We start from the raw sequence: 12958 nt of genomic DNA on the forward strand, positions 1-12958 counted from the left end.
TCCAGCTCATGATAACCTACCAGAGTAAGGACAGATAAGAATGTGTGGGTATCTACAGATGACTTTACTATGACAACGGTGTACACTGTTGAAACATAACCATTGCTTTTGCTAAAATGTGCAAATTCAAAGTTTTCCATCTTCACTCATGCTTGCTGTCTTGCTAATTATCTCCAAAATGACGCCCCCCCCCCCAAAAAAAGCACAATTAAAAGAAAGATGACAAAAATAAAACATTATCAGACATTATCCCATATCTACTCCTTTCTTGCTTAAGACAATGTAATATCAACTACTACTGTGCAACTAAATGGACTACATCCAACGGCTCCGTTTTCGGTAACGAGAAGAGGTGAAGTTGTGCAGGGTCTTAGTCCAGGCTTTGATTCCTCTTAAGGCAGGATGGCCGGACAGAAACCAGGACGACCAGACAGACAAGAAAAAACAAAACAAAAAAAAGGGTGTGCTTCACATCCTAGAGCCTACATCAAGAGAAACACATCTGTCTTTCTCTTGAGATTCCTTCAAAGTCCATTTATCGTTGGTCTTTAGGTAGATGTGCGTGCATATATTTACAAATTTTCTCCAGATACATTGCCACCGTGAAGCCTCTGTATGCTAACAAGTGTGGCAATAAGCATGACGGGGATCTTATCCTAACCTCTTCAGGTGTAGATCCGGTCCATCCTTCTCCTTGCCTTCCATAGTTAATCTCTGATGCTTTCTCCTTGCACTTTCCTCTCTCCTCTTTTCCCCACAATTCAGTAATTAGCATGCTCTTAAAAGTATCTTTGCATGTGTGTCTGGTGGTTTCTATATTTAGCGACTTTGGGTGCACTGAGTATTTGGATTATTTTGGGTATTTCATAGAGGAGGAGCTGTGTGAGGAGAAGAGGAGGGGCGGCACAGTGTGAGCCTTTAAAACACAGGCAGTCTGGTGGAGGTCAGAGTACAGGTATTGATATCCTCAGTGTGAGAGGCTCGGTGCAGGGACGGTTCTGAGGCACTGCGGTTTATCTTCGGGAGGGCATGCTGAAGAAGTTCGATGGAAGACAAGATCTGACAAAAACAAAAGAGATTAGTTCAGAAAAGCACTTCTTCTCATTCAGTTTTAAGGGTGTGATTAGAGAGTATTCACCTGCGGGAACAGCGGCCTCTCATCTTTGGACTTCTTGATGCAGTCAGCCACCAGCCTTTTCATGGCTTTGGGGCAGTTCTTGTAGAGCTTACTGAGGTCTGGGGACAAATAGCCCCTACCCACCATGAAGATGATCTGAAAGGAAAGAGTTACACACTGCACATTAGACTCTGTGGAATACCCAAAGTATTCTTTAGGTGAATTATTCATCCAGAACGCAGTGTGACAGTAGAGGTGATGAGCTTCCTCCTCAGAGGTGTTACATAAATATGACCAGTTAGCATTAGGTGACAGACATTTAAAACACTGAAGCTATTGTGAAAGCATGTGTACATGATGTGGCTGAGATAAAGGATGTAAGAGTACTCTATGTGCTTGCCAGGTCAGCTGAGTACAAAGTCATTCCATCAAAGGGGACAGGGGTTCAACACTGGATCAGAACAGTTAAGTGCATATGCTGCGCTACAACTTCAGTTTGGATCTACACACGGTAAACTCAACTGAACCAGGAGGGAATACACAGTTTGCGCCTGGTCTTGTGGCCTGTGAAGGTACTTTAAAAACACAGGCACACACAGATGCACACCCATGCACCCCTTTTCTCACACACGTACAGGGTTGTGTTACTAAATCTAAATTAGGCCAGTGGCTCCAGGGCGCCCGCCTCAGTGGGCCCATGGCCAGCTCAACAACCCCCTTCAGAAAGCAACCCAGTGTCTTTCCACTGCCTGCTGGCCTTGTCTCATACACTCAGACCAGGTGAGGACTGAGGGCTCTCAAGTGTTAAAGGCTTTAAATGGTATGTGTGTGTACACAGTAACACTATTGTCTCCCAACATGCAATAAAACATGTGACTTTACCTGATCTCTGTTTGCTATCTGGGAGTATGGGAGCTCTCCTGTCATGAGCTCATAGAGGACAATTCCATAGGAATAGACATCAGACTGGAAGCTATAGGGATTGTTATCCTGCATTCGAATAACCTCAGGAGCCTTTGAGCAAGCAGACAAAAATAAAGAAAAAGTGAGGGCACTTTCAAACTTTCTGATTTATCATTCTTTCACAAATCATAGTCTTGCTGTACTTGAATTAAAACTGTGTTACTAACCATCCACAGAATGGATCCAGAAGGCTGCTCCACCTGATGTGACCCACTCCACCTGGCCTTCACGGTAGCAAGACCAAAGTCTCCTATTTTCACCGTTAGACCCTCGTGCAAGAAGATGTCTAAACTGTTGTCAAGGAGTCACAGTGAGAAACTGTCCGGTATGAAAACTGTATGTCAAGTGCTTTTATCTGCAAACTTTAACACCAAGTACTAAAACAGGTGATAAAAAAGGATACTGTTGGACTTCATGTCTCGGTGTATGATATTCTTTGCATGCAGATAGCTGAAAATAAGACACAGATTAGATAGCATCTGTCTTCTTTTTGTGATTATTATATTTAATATTGAGAAATCAGTCTGACTAGGACTCACTCCATGCCCTGTGCTGTCTGCCTGGCAATGTCTATCAGCTGGATCATCTTGAAATTTGTCTCCAGGACGTGAATGTGTTTGTAAAGACTACTGCCCTCACACCACTGGGTCACAATGGCCAGGTTGTCCTTCGTCATGTAGCCCATGAACAACAGGATGTTGACATGTCGTGTTTTCCTGTGACCAGATGCAGAGGGGAAGAGGAAATCACAAAAACAAAGATAAGATAAAAGTTTGTAATGAAGATGATTCAATAGGAATTCAACAGCTGGAAAAACAGCTGGAAAACAACTAAAACAAAATATACACAACAGTAAATGAACAGTTCTCACCGTAGGACAGCCACCTCATTTCTGAATGCTTGGAACTGCTCTGGTGTGGGATCTGTCACTTTTAATATCTTTACTGCTACATCACCTGCAAAGAAAAAATTACATATAATGAATGAAACACAATGCATCTGACAGATAGCTCATTTTATGTCTACAGTGTGTATGAAAAAGCAGTTACACTTGAAAATGCCCTGCCCTGTGTGAAAGCATCCTACCATGCCATTTCCCTTTGTATACGGTTCCAAAAGAGCCTGAACCGATGCGGGAGTGCAGATACACCTCACTGGCTTCAATCTCCCAGTAGTAACTAGAGTCCCGCTTGTCCCGAGGTCTCTACATGAACCAGAAGGTACAAGTAATATTAAGCATGAGCTGTCAGGATTACAATTTTACATGAAAAGATAACAAGTAAATAGACTCACAATTTTATTTTTCTCCTGAGTGTTAAGGGATGGAGCCCTCTCCCGTTGGGCAGGAGCAGGGGTTTTGGATTGGGACCAGCCTGTAGGACTCTGGCTGGGGGAACTCCCTGCTTCAAAAGTAGAAATTGAGAGAGTGATAATCAGATCATTAGTAATAACATTACCGTGCAAAATGTATGATGTAGGAAAGGACTAAATAGTGAGTAAGAGGACAAAAAGACTGTTAAGAAAAAGGTTTAGAATAATTGATGGTAAAATAGCATAGTATTCGATTATGTACAAACTGTTATCACAAAGGGATCAGGAATTTCTCCAGACTGAGCGATGGATGGGAATTTGACATCATTTGTGGAAATTTTAACTTTTTTTTTACCATTATCCATACCATATTTAGGAAAAGAAAGATGTCAACACTTTGTTCTTTCAACTCACAGACTGTGCTTTAGATTTCATGAAAATATATTAGATTACCTCAAATTACACATATAGGAAGCATAAATATAGTGAAATATATGTTACAGTAACAACAGACACATTGAAATACAAGTTGAAACATTTAATGACAGAAAAAACCCTTTGAACAGTTATTTTTAACAGAAAATGACATTGCATATGAGCATATCCTGACTTTGTTAGCTGCAGTCCAGTCAACTAAGTAGCTTTGTGGGATAATGTAGCTTTATTCAGTACTTATCTGTTTAGGTTAGCCATCATAGCAGTTGTTTGGTTGTTCATTAGGCAACCAAAGAACTTAATACCTCTTTACTTCATTCAACTTAGGCTGACCACAAAAACATGTAGAGTTTGCTCCTAAGCCTTGTTATGGTCAGGAAAATCCTAGATAGTAGAAACTTCTTTTGTGATATTTTGATGAATAATCAATATCCTGTTTGGTGATGGATAACCACCCAGTTTTATAATGAGTGTTATGGCAAAACTAGTGATGAGAACTTATTATTTTGAAGAGGGTGACAAAGTAGAACATCAATCACAGAAGTGCTGAAGTTGAAGGAATATAACACACAACAACATGACATGAAGGTAATGAATTGACAGAAGATACTTACCAGAGTCATGATCACGCATTGCATCCTGCCAAGACAAAAACAGAGGCAAAGGTTCTGTCAGTTTTCTCAAACAGTAACCACATACTGTGTTGTCACTTGTGGTTTTACCTTCACTTAAGCCTGTCTACATGGCATGCAGTCAAGACTGCACACAGATACTGTGCTTTCTAACCTTTTCTGGACTCTCGGATAAGCCTCAACAAAAGACTGGGGAGAAGTGCACAATACCTACTTTCCTCTTCAACCAGAATCTATGGCACCAGGAGCTGGAGGAGGCATTCAGCAGTCTAGCTACTCCCCAGCAGGGTACAATAGAGTAGAGCCAGAGAGGACAGGAGGAAAAAGGGGAGACAGGAAGGAAAGTGAGGAAGGAAAGATGACAACGGGATCCCAAGTTTTCTACATGATGAGAAAGTAAAGGGCATTGCTTGAAAGAGCATGCAAACTGATGAGTTGATTATGTAATACAGTGAGGTTAAAAAGCAGAAAGTAGAACTGAACAAGGGGAAGTCAAATGTCACATATTTTAAAATCACCACAATAAGATGCCATGAGGGTAATTACACAAAACAAGCTGAACCCTGTCCAGGCAGATTACTTAACAGAGAAGTAGATAAGAGGTTAAAAAAAAAAAAAAAGCAAGGCAACAACAGTCGGAATGCTTGAGATGTACGTAAGAGGGCAAGATCACTCTCAGGCAAGAGATATTTTAGGAGTGGCTGCCTGAACATTAGAGGGCACCCAAGGGGCCCATTTGGTGTGTAGATACCTCCAGCATGGCTGCTGTCTACAGGCAGGGTGGTGCTAACCATGTGGACATTAGGCGTGGAGGTTGAGCGTTGCCTCTGGAGAGAGCGCCTCCTGTGGGCGGGTAGGACGTGGTGTAATTGAAGGCATGGGGTGTGGAATATCGGTGGGCTGAGCTGTCAGGGCAAACAAGGATCAAATATTTACACCAAGCAGCTATTGTTTGTTGATATCTTGTATTGCTGCTTCATGATGACACACACACGACTGACATTTAAGAGAAAAACAAACACTAGATTTAGAAACTTCTTTAAAATGCCACATGGGCGTGGTGGTTGTTCATGTAGGGGCTTTCTGGTTTCATTTCTGTCATTTTTTTCCCCACCTTCTGTATTTAGACTTAATCTGTTTATGTTCTATGATCAAGTGACCAGTACACAAGCACAATCAACAGAGTGATAACAGTGAATTTTAAAAAAAGTAAAACTGAAAAACTGCGGTTCCAAGAAACAGTTGTTAGTAAATGTTATCATTGCTTCTCCCTTATCTCATTTGTTGCTAACTTCTCACTCTAGAAGTATTTTACCCTTGATGTTTGCCAAGCTCTGTGCTGGTTCATGTGAACAGTTCAAAGCTCACTAGCCAAATATGTTAATCTACAAATGACCCGAACAACAACATGTTGGTCAGGATTGAGTTACTATCTTTTCCAGAACTATCTAGTTAACATATTTAGAAAAACAGTGAAAGGTGGCTGAGGTTCACTGAAAAACAACCATCCACAAATTAATTTAAAAATGTCTCGGTAACTTCTTCTTGCAGTACTACAAACTGTACTGGATTGCAGTGCTGGTGAAAATGGGGACAGTAGAGCACCCGCTGAGTGACGTATATAAACACAGGTCATATTACATCACAGTTATGACCACGAGTGGACTCCTTGGGAACAATCTCACTTTTGGCAAATGCAAAACTATGTTTCCAAAGAGTATTTGAGATTTCCCCGCGTGGAACAACTTGATACTTTGTGAGAGCTAATTTGGCAGCTCAGAGTGCTTTTTAACTATTTGAAGTGCTCCTGAAACAACAGGCCCTTTTCACGCCTCTCGTTACATCAGCCCTTGGACTCGTAAGCCCCCATAAAGCTGAGTGTGTAATTAAAAACAGGATTTATTTCAATCAAGATTACAGTTTCTTACAAACTAGAACATAACTACAAGTAGGTTGCAGTAACGCATGACAAACAACAAATAGTAACAATGGTCTCATAAGTGAACTTGCCAATAGACTGTGCATTGATAACAGAAGACAATAAGATAGAAACTTCGCCTCACCTCGGAAACCGTGTTAAGGATTCTCTCATTCGCCGAAATGTCATCGGGGCAGTGATGGTGCACCGCTCTCACCAGGTGTTGGACACAACCTAAAACAGAGTGAATCACTCATACTAAACAATACCTGAGCACAAGTGAATGTTTAATCACATTATAACTGGCTGCAAAAGACAACATGCTCATCAGGAAAAAGCTTTTATCTCTCGACTATCACTGATACACATCTTCAACAGAGCACCGTTGGGCCTCCAACCTGCATGCAAAACCCAACACCAGTACAAGTATGCAAAACAAACCCAACTAAAAGATGGCCATTTTATCCCAACTAAAGAATTCTGATGCATTGAATTAAACTTCAATAGAATGATTACTTTTCATAAAAAGATGGATTTATGTTGACACATGTACAAGGATTATGTCTGTGCAGATACTTACAGGAGTTGCCTGATATTACTCCAGTCCACACACATTTGGGCACTTGGTGCTACAATGCTCATGGAATTTGTAGCCGCAGGTTTGGCAACGAAAACCATTCATAGAAACTTCTGGCAAAATATCACAAATGCTAGCTTCAGATAAGTTTTTCCGAACCTGTAAATAAAAGAACATTCTTTTAGCCCCTCACTTGTGTGAGTATTTGAATATATGGTAAATATAGTACTACTCACAAATTATGTGTTGTCAAGGGGAACATGATCTAAAACCTCCACCAGCAATTCTTCACCCGATTAGTGAGGTGAGTCAGTATTCCATCCATTCGTAATTTTTTACTATATCAGAAAAGGGAAAAACATGATATTAACAGGATAATCAGAGCAGGCAAAAGGCAGCAGAATACAACTAATCTTTTTTCCTTGCTAGCCAACCTGACCACAGTACTGAGCTCACCTTCTCTGCCCTGGATGCAGCCTGAAGACTGCACAGCACTCAGGCTGCAGACCTCTGACCTTCAAGGCTTTAATCAGGCAACTGTGCAGAGTCATACCTGGTCGCACATTTACCTGCAGGATGGAATAAAAAAAAAAAAAAAAAAACAGAACTATGAAAAAAAAAAGTTACTAGACTGGTAATCCCTCTTTGCCTGCAAGACAGTAACTCTTCAGCTATACGTAAAACAATGTAGTATTTCTGAAACAATTTTATAAGTTTGAAAAAAGCCTGTCAAATGACATTAAAGCATCTTCTACCTGCAAAGGAAAATCAACTCACCACAGTGCGTTGTTGATTTGGGAGGTAGACACGGATAGTGCTGCTAGTCTTGGAGTCAGGCATCTTGCTGTCATCCGAGGAGCGGCGCTGGCAGGGAAAGCCCTGGACCATGGTTGGTGACAGGCACGGGCCTTCAAACGCAGTGTCCTTCATTCCAAAACCGTTACTCAGGGACTTCCACGCTCCCTGTAGGTGCTCCATTAGCAAAGCCAAGTGCTCTCAGTGGTCTGAAAACACAAAAAATAAAAACACAAAACAGCATTAAATTCCAAACACTTAAAAGCATGCATCATCAACTATCACCTTAATTAATACTACAGTTGCTCCCTTTGTTCTTGGTAAGGTTGATGGTGTGCAGAGTTGGCGTCCAAGCTTAAGGGGCCATCTTAGCAGGTGACAAAGTGTAACTGCTTTTTATTATGTAAAAATAAAGGAATGTTCTAACCTTGTATTAATAAATTATTTGGCCGATGACACTTGCAACCTGAAAGCTTTGAAGGAAGCTATGGCTGGCTTACATTTATGACAGTCAAAACAAAATTTGGTGTTTCTCAGGAGTAAAAAAGCAGCAGAGCAACAGAACAAAGACAGATTTAGGTTATGGCATCATTAACTTGTTTAGCCTTCTTAGATGATGGTGCAACCAGTGAAAGGATAAGTAGTGTACTGCAAGTGTTGCAGTTAGGGTAAAAAAAACAAACAAAAAAAAAACAAAAAAAAAAAACATGTCCAACCTGATCCATTTCATTTTTAGACTCAACCTTACACTTTAATCAAACCACAGTCATGGTTTTCAGCACCACGTAAACTTTTTGCCACTAAAGGTCACATCTAGCAAATCATTTCCTTTCCATTTGGGAGGGAGCAGCAGTGCAATATAGACAAACTAATCCACTCAGACCAGGAGAATCGACCTCAGAGGTCAGCCATGTTATTTACAGTATATGCTTTCAACAGCCTCTTTCTTCTGAACAGTCAGACAACACACCAAAGTATCACATTTTTTCCACATTGTCTCTAATTAAATGCAATAGAAGAGAAGGGTAAAATATAGCAGAAATAAAATAACGTTAGTGCAACCTCATTTGTAAGTATGGCAGTTGCTGAAGACAACATTTCAGTTGCTACAACTCAAGTTGGATGCCCAATCATCACAAATATGTTTCCTCTTCTGCTTGGTTTGCACAAACTGAAAGGCTAGGACTGATCATTATCATTTTCAGTGCCTATACTCCACAGACTGTATATCTCAGCCTGCAAAAGAAAAAAAAAAAAAAAAAAAACAACAACTCCTAATTAACTCTGGAGTCTTACACAAAGACCTGCTAACTGAAGAGATGATTTAGCACAGTTAGTGGTTAGCTGTCACAGAAGACAAACTGGTATGTCACTGTAGAAATACAGGAACTTGGGACAGTGTAGGTCTTTCACCCCTTCCACCATGCAGCTGCAGGAATTGTGTCCAAAACAATTGTTATGATCCATCCACAAATAAAAAATAATTGAAAAAAAGAATGTGAAGTCCAGAATAAGTGCACTTCACTTCTATGTATTTCACAGAACACAGCCAGGCGTATTTTACATCCACAGGACAGAGTGTGTGTCGTAAATGTAGGTGAAATCAATGTCAGCAAGTTAGCATATTTGGGTAAAGTTAGGAGGAGAAGCTTACATAGTCCACTTTGAAAAGAGTTTCAATTAAATATTTACCAAACACACTGGTAAATGAAGACCACGACTTGAACTCATGCACCAGTCGCTCAAACATCAGAAGCTAGTGGTCAGTTCGTGTGTTTTCATAAGGCCTGGCAGATTATTACTATGAAATTGCCTGTAGGCCCTCAGACGCGAACTATAACGTTAACCAAACTTCATGCAAAGCTGCCTCCATTCAATTCCCACATGTTAAAAACGAGTCGAAACGGGCGGTTGTAGTTGTAGTTTGAGCCGTGGTCGAAGTGTGTAGCGGTGTTAGCTTCTGTGTGCTTACCAAGAGAAGTTAGAAAAGTTGTGCTCCGCCATAACTTCAGGAAAAAGTGGCGTCGGTGACATCATCATATTTGCAACGCATTCAAAGAAAAGAGGAAAAAGTCGAAGTCGGTAAAAGCCCGTAAAAAAGCTATATCAAACCGCCTCGTATCCGTTAAATTTTACGGTAATGTAAGACGTGAAGGTCATAGGCGGGTCTCTTGAAGAAGCCTCCTGAAATAATAAGAGGAAAAGTTTAATCCCTCACTCGCGGTAAAAGCGAGAAAAATCCGTCGGACCCTCAAAGTGACACGACGAGGGATTTTCTTGAAGTCCCGTGAAAGCGCCTTCAAATTAAGACTCCCATACGTCCCGTGCGTAATGCGTCGGTTTTCAATCAATATTTACGTTGTATAGGAGAAGGTGAAAGGTTTGAGTCTGTGCCGTGCGTCCGTCTGACGCCAGTGATTGAAACAGGACCTTACAGTCATAACAAGAGTTGCAAGCATCACTCATACTGCGCAAACTTAAGCCCTACCTCCTTCCCTTGGTTATAGGCCTACTGTGTTTTAGGTCATTAAAAGTATCCACACTTGTATTTAATAATCCCCCTCCATAATAGGCGATATAATTATATTTTACACACCTTATACACTATGCTGCATTGTACTGTTGACAATGAAAATCCTATGCAACTTGATAGAAATTGCTCGCAAAGGCTGATGTTAACGAATTAGTAATAACTTCATCTTTCACATGCACATTTGTTCACAAATTAGTAGCAAAAGTATCTTTTGAAAAGAAAAAATATCCTCCCACTACCGGTTGGAGTAAAGGAGTAGCCTAATCTATTATTAACCTCAAGTGCACCATCATCTGGAGGTTTGCAGACAGTGCAATGTTGTAACCTTTGTAATATATTCTGATCCTTTCTCTGTTGCCTTTTCAAGACAGTCTTTGTTTTCAAGTCTAAAAAGACAGTAAAATAAAGTCACCGTATGTTGCAATGCATGCCACAAAAAGAAAAAAAAACACCTGAGTTAAAGAAAAACAAAGAAAGTCTAATTAAAATAAACACGAGGATATTTCTCCATTCTTATTAAATTAGGTCATCATTGATAATTGCAGAAATTAAACTGTGAAGAGCTGATATTAGTCAATAATTCAGTTTTGTTTTTGTTTTTTTAAACTAGCCCTGAAAGAGTATACTCTCCACTCACCAAGTGTTCATCTCTGAAGCATCCTAAACTGGGTCCCTTGAGGTACACAAATTACAGATGGCTCATAGGTCCTATACCAAGCTGAAGTTGACACCGTCTGAGAATAAAACGGCTTCATCAACATCCCAGGCATTATGATTTAAAAGGTTCAGCATACAGTGTTCCCATAAAGCAGCAGAGGACATATTAGCTGGATATCTAAATAACAAAACCCCTCTTGCAGTCCTATTAATAACTCATTTCTGTATAATTCTCTCTATCTATAGTTTAGGCTCCATTTCTTTACAGATGTTCCATCTAACAAATGACAAAAACTAACAAATACTGTATCTGTGAGGATGAGGGAAGGGCTTTGTCATTGTTGAGCATTTTAAGGTGCTCCTGACCACATGTGGTAATATCACTGTATTTCTGTATGTGTGGAATATTATAATCAACATCTATTACATTAGAAATAATCCCCAGCAGGATAGAATATTTTCCCCACAGTACGATAAAGCTTGTCAAATCCAGAAATAACATCTCAGGAAGCAGCAATTGCTTTCTCAAATTGTTACAGCAAAAGCCACCTTAAGACTGGGATGAAGGCATCTTTCCCACTTATTGATCTGGCTGAGCACTCAGGCCAGTTAGCTGAGATGCTTGCAGCCAGTGTGGCTCATTTAGCTGTCTTTATCAGTCATCTTGTATCCCAAATATGATGAAATTTGGAATCTGTGAACAAGAAGAGGTGGCATGATGTCTAATTTGTGAACTCATCCATCTGGAACGTAAAGTGTCAGAACCTAATTGTTTTAAAAATAGATTATTTTTATGCATATTGTCACTTTGTCCCAGTCAAGATTATTTCAGTGTTAACTTTAACATTTATTGCTCAAGGTTTAATTCAGAGGTCTCAAACATGCGGCCCGGGGCGAAACCCAACCCACCAAAGGGTCCAGTCTGGCCCATTGGATGAATTTGTGAAATGCAAAAATTACTCTGAAGATATTAATCATTTTAGTTCAGGTTCCACATACAGACCAATTTAATCTTAAGTGGGTTGGATCAGTAAAATACTATGATAATAACCTATAAACACTCAAAACTCCAAATTTTTCTCATTGTAAATGTAAACATTTTCATTTCATTTTACTGTATTTACACTAAAACAAACTATCATTTCACAAAAATGTGAATAACCTGAACAAAAATGACCATTTTGAAAAGTCTGAAGTGCAAGTTTACCAATATTCTGCCTGTTATTAAATGTTTGTTGATCCACTGTGATCTGTAAATTGTAATTTACATGTGTAAATGATAAATGGATACATAATATTGTTAAAAATGCACTAGTTTTCTGAAGAAATTTCATTTTGTTCATGTTATGCACACTGGAAGGGTACTTTATAGATGTAAACATTTTCATCACATAATTTTACTTTTTTCGCTCTGAAACATAGAGGAAAGTTTGGAATTGACATTATTTATATATTATTATGTTATTATTTCACTAGTCCGGCCCACTTTAGATCAAATTTGGCTTAATGTGGCTCCTGAACTAAAATTAGTTTAACACCCCTGTCTTAATTCATTTAAGGTTGAGGCTTTTGAAATGCAAATGTGTTAGAATTCTATTCAAAAATAATAGGTAAAAATCACTACATTTAAAGTTCCTTCTGAATTACATTTCATTTCTAGTTTAAGGTTTGGGGAGTAAGTAAAAATGCAGATGTGTCAGAAACTGCATTAGATGAACAAGGCTTGTCAAAAAATTAGAAAAGCACATATCAGTAGAGTGGAAATGTATAAGCTCTTGATACTGCTTGCACAAATTTGTTTAGTTGTGATGTGTTTATTAGGTTATGTTTTTGCCGGTGTTGGTTTTGTCTGTCTGTCTGTCCGTGTGCAAGATAACTCAAAAAGTTATGGACAGATTTGGATGAAAATTTCAGGAAATGTTGATACTGGCACAAGGAACAAATGATTAAATTTTGGTGGTGATGGGGGGCACTGATCTGCCTTGGCGGAGGTCTGCGCTCTCTGAGTGCTTTTCTAGTT

At 39.6% G+C, this 12958-nt stretch overlaps 1 pseudogene; it reads right to left on the reverse strand.

Annotated features, from left to right (window-relative positions):
- Positions 1–563: 563 nt before the first annotated feature.
- LOC115422184 (RAF proto-oncogene serine/threonine-protein kinase-like) lies at positions 564–10192 on the reverse strand (annotated as a pseudogene).
- Between the last annotated feature and the right edge of the window lie 2766 nt (positions 10193–12958).

Source organism: Sphaeramia orbicularis, chromosome 7 (assembly GCF_902148855.1).
Source record: "Sphaeramia orbicularis chromosome 7, fSphaOr1.1, whole genome shotgun sequence".
Classification (NCBI taxonomy): Eukaryota; Metazoa; Chordata; class Actinopteri; order Kurtiformes; family Apogonidae; genus Sphaeramia; species Sphaeramia orbicularis.